This window comes from Octopus sinensis, linkage group LG11, assembly GCF_006345805.1.
Source record: "Octopus sinensis linkage group LG11, ASM634580v1, whole genome shotgun sequence".
Taxonomy (NCBI): Eukaryota; Metazoa; Mollusca; class Cephalopoda; order Octopoda; family Octopodidae; genus Octopus; species Octopus sinensis.
In genome coordinates, this window is record NC_043007.1 from 67,882,611 (window position 1) to 67,887,610 (window position 5,000).

General features: G+C 33.4%; 1 long non-coding RNA gene across 1 annotated transcript in view; it reads right to left on the reverse strand.

The window, feature by feature from the left end:
- LOC115217451 overlaps window positions 1-5,000 on the reverse strand; it is a 50,176-nt gene that overhangs the window by 9,587 nt on the left and 35,589 nt on the right. Inside the window, exon 2 of the long non-coding RNA XR_003882166.2 lies at window positions 3,573-3,739. This is a non-coding gene — a long non-coding RNA (uncharacterized LOC115217451). The remainder of the gene's footprint in view (window positions 1-3,572; window positions 3,740-5,000) is intronic.

Below are 5,000 nucleotides of genomic sequence, written 5' to 3' on the forward strand. Positions count from 1 at the left end.
TTATTGAGGAAAAAATGTTACATCATGCAAAATTAAATAAATAAATATAACGCTTTCTTCAGGCGAATTAAAAGTGAAATTTAACACTTAGGATTCTTCACATAACTAGAACATAATACAAGTTGTCACTCCCATCAAGGTTACATGTTTATGCATGAATGTAGGTGGTTTGAAGTTTAACTAGATCAAAGTAAAGATATAATAAAAATCACAGAAGGAGGTGGAAGGTGACTGTGCTCTCCCTTAGGAGAGCAGTGTTTTACTTTGTGAAACACAGCCACTCTCAACTTCCTTCACATCTAGACGTAAGAACAGGTCCCGCAATATTTTCTGCTACATGATGTTTTTACCAGCTTCATAAATGGCAAAATAAATTATATATTTTCGCTCAGAAAGCCTGGGTAACTGTGTTTCACTAAGCCTTTTGTTGTTGTTGTTGTTGTCGTTGTTGCTGTTGTTGTTGTTGTTGTTGTTATAATAATAATAATAATAATTATTATTATTATTAGGCGCAGGAGTGGCTGCGTGGTAAGTAGCTTTCTTACCAACCACATGGTTCTAGGTTCATTTCCACTGCGTGGCACCTTGGGCATGTGTCTTCTACTATAGCCTCGGGTCGAAAGTGGATTTGGTAGACGGAAACTGAAAGAAGCCTGTCGTATATATATGTATATATATATATGTATGTGTGTGTATATGTTTGTGTGTCTGTATTTGTCCCCCCACATCGCTTAACAACCGATAGTGGTGTGTTTACATCCCCGTAACTTAGCGGTTCGGCAAAAGGACCGATAGAATAAGTACTAGGCTTCCAAAGAATAAGTTCTGGGGTCGATTTGCACGACTAAAGGCGGTGCTCCAGCATGGCCGCAGTCAAATGACTGAAACAGGTAAAAGAGTAAAAGCGAGATTATTATTATTATTATTATTATTATTATTATTATTATTATTATTATTATTATTATTATTATTATTATTACTCTATAATTGTTCAATATTTGGTAGATTGAGGCAAATTTCTACTACATGACCTGCTACGCCTCTGTGTTGGGGTGTATGCAGCATTGTGTGTTCTTTCTCTGCTGTTGGGAGTGTGCAAACTCTTCCCGGTACTGTATTGCATAAGCATTTTTTCCTTGAGATGTGGTGCTGTCTTTTGTTGTGTTACTGTTTGTATTGTGTGTTGAGTGTGTAATACTTTGGTTTTCTAGCTTGCTGGTGGGAGTTTATTTCACTGGATAGATGCTGCATAGAGTGTGTCTTGTAGTTGTAGGGTATTTGTTTAGGTTGTATTATTGGATTGATAGTGTCTTGCGTAGGATGTGGGCCGTTCCGAGCAGGGCTATTTTTTGGACAGTGTATAGTGTTCAGGGTCTAGGTATAAATTCTACATTTTCGTTCATATGATTTTTTATCATGCCCAATGCTACAATTATTATTGGTTATTATTGTCCCACATTTTGAATACTCCAGGAATGAATAAGCTCCGCGATACCTCTTATACTGATAGAATCCAACATACGTAAAAATATGTATGCATACTCACACACACACACACACATATAGACAGTCCAAACATGAACAAGCAAGAAAAACCACAACACGAGGACGTGGAATAAGTACAGTGTTATTGGACGCCCAGGAAAGAAAAGAAAGAGGATTTCACGTTTCGAGCGGAGCTCTTCATCAGAAATATAGAATATATATATATATTATATATATTATATATATATATATATATATAGCACTAGAGCTATCCACATAGTGGTAACTCTCTAATATTTATATATATATATATATATAATTATATATATATATATATATATAATATATATATATATATAATATATATATACAATATATATATCAACATACATATATATATATGTATGTGTGTATGTGTGTGTATGTGTGTGTGTGAGTATGTGTATATTTAAATGTATATCTATCTATCCACACGCACACACACACGCACGCGCACACACACACACACACACACACACACACACACACACACACACACACACGAATGAATTCTACACACTTTCCACTCACTAAATTCACTTAGAAGGCATTAATTAGTCCGGTTGGTGCTATATCAGAAGGCACTGGCCCAAAGTGCTACGCAATGAAACTGAACCCGTAATTTCGTGGTTTCGATGCGAACTTCTTAACCACACAGCTATATCTGCGACTAATATCTAATGATATATTTCCATCTTAATATCCAAATTACACTCGTTTTAAAATCACTGTAATATTTTCTCTTTATATTCAGCTTCCATATCTCTATTCTATATTAATTAATTTCTTATGCAATTATTTTTTTCTCAATCATCCTAATGTTAATCTCGATACTTGTTTAATTGTCCAGTATGGAATATATTGATTTTTGTCTCAAGTACACAGCCTAAAATCTTTAGAGGAGAGAGAGAAAGACATATCTATCTATCTATCTATCTTATCTATCTATCTATCTATCTCTATCTATCTATCTACTATCTATCTATCTATTACTATATATTATATATATTATATATATATATATATATATATATATATAATATAGTATATATATACATATAGTCGCCATGATAGATCGTTAGCCACTATACACATTTTTTTCTCTCTTTGTTTTTTCTGTGTCTCTTTCTGTAGAAGAGCGTAGGCTCGAAACGTAAAAGACTTTTTCTATTCCTGAGCGTTATACTAATATATCTGTTTGTTTTGTACACTACTTGTCTTCGTCTTTTGTTTTTTTCGTAAACTCTCCCTACATATTATATATATATATATATATATATATATATATACAGAGAGAGAGAGAGAGAGAGAGAGAGAGAGAGAGAGAAAAAAGAGAAAAGATAGATAGAGAGGAGAGAGGTATAATCGGTTTATATCAGATGCTGTTACTTCAATGACAGGGTCTTCCTACAATCGGTATCCCTGTTAGAAGTTGTAGCCGAATGTCTCTCAGACTCCATCAGTCCTCTTAGAAAAGGAAGGGTACATAAGATAATGTAGTCTTAAATACACTGTCTACACATTCTAAAAATTAGATAGAATAGTCATGGTTGGAACGCTTCTGATCATTGAATTGCTTGATTAGGACCAACCTTGCGCTACATAACAACAACTGGTATTTGCAATTTCGATGACATTTGAACTCACAGTTAATTTTAGATATAAATGTAACAGTTATAATTTTACTTTTTTCAAATTTCATGGTTTTTACACAAAATACTGAGGTGACTACTAATTTCCAAATTAAACCTATCTATTAAATAAAATAAAATTTAAACAAATTCTTGATTTGTATTTTTGCTCCAAATATAGGTTATTGATAACAATGATACTGTTTAACAGTTAATTACATATGTAACATTGTTCGATATTACTAACAGTAGCGAAAGTATATACCCAACATTAACTTTGACAATTAACTCTCCAGTTTACATATAATAACCAAGGGAGATAAATCCTAAAACTTAAAAGATAATTTTTTTTGTGGGGACGGACAAACAGATGGAAACATACTGTCAATTATATTAATAGATATTGAAATTTCTTACATCATCCTTGTAACATTCACTGCAGTAATAAAGACAAGCATCTACAGGGCTGATGTCACTGGAAGCTGGTCTAATCGCTTCCGCCGTCGACATCATGCAAGCTTCTAATGCCAGCAGTACTGTGAGAATTGTTAGACTCATTCTGGATTTGGATATATATTCACTGTCTGAAAATAGTAAATAAGAAAATTACAGAAACATCGACAACAATAACAACATCAAACATTGCAGATAAACTTTTATTTTTTATACAGGAATTTTTGAGACAAGTAAGGGTTCATGACCTTTGCATGTAAGCGATTGCTGTTCAAGGAAACCGTAAAAACACGTTTTATGTTTACACTGCGTCGTTATAAAGTTCCTTTCCCAACCACGATATATCTGGATCGATCCCATTGCGTACCATAATGCCATTTATTTTTTTTCGACCCATATCTTGTGAGGGAAATAGGGTAGACGGTTGGATTGTACCAGTAATTCTAATGGTACAGCCTTGTCACGTACTCGAGATTTACGTTAATGGCACAGATATCCATGGCATGTTCAGCCACTTAAATGTTAATTCATGAAAATGTTTGGCCGATTGAATATTTTGATATTTTGATTGACTATTTCACTCTGCATCGTCGTACGACAGAGATCCACATTAACCCTCTGCCTGTTCTGTATATCACATGTGATGCATAGGAGATAATTCCCTGATATCCATGCATCATATATGCATATGATACAGATTGCCAATTTTTTCAAGCACCAGAGTAATTTAGGACTTATGAAGAGAAAGCTTTATAATTACCCAGAACGTGTGAAACATGGGTTAACTAAAAGGACAAACTTATGAAAATGCTGTGGACAGGCAAATGGTTAAAATTCTTTAGAATACACGGTAGAATCCGTTTATGAAGAGAAAAAGATAAGGAAAATTATTTACACATTGCAGCAGGCTCTTTATTGAGATTGACCATTTCCAACAATTTACTATCATTATGTACACAAAGCATGATGTGATTTTGAAGACATAGAAATACCATTTGCAATTGCTCTTTGCCTATACCCTGAATCAGAATAACTATGCTGACTCACAAATCGTCTGTTGAACGAGGTTTACTTCAATAAATTTCTGCCTTTATATGATCCCATTAAATAAAGTTGAAATAATTATTAATTTTGTTTTTGAAAATGTATAAACAACTTTTTTAGATTTATGACAATATACATACAAATACATGCATTTTTTAAAGTTTATATGTACAGATTTTCTATAGAATTTAGAGCCAACGCTGAAAGCTAGTACGTTTCGTATACGAATATGTCTATGTAAATAATGCGGAAGAAAGAACAGTAAGTAATAGGTGTATATGCATAATTGAGGAGTTCTTGCTCCTTCTTTAGCGCCACATCCAACCCATTGACTATGAACAAATACAT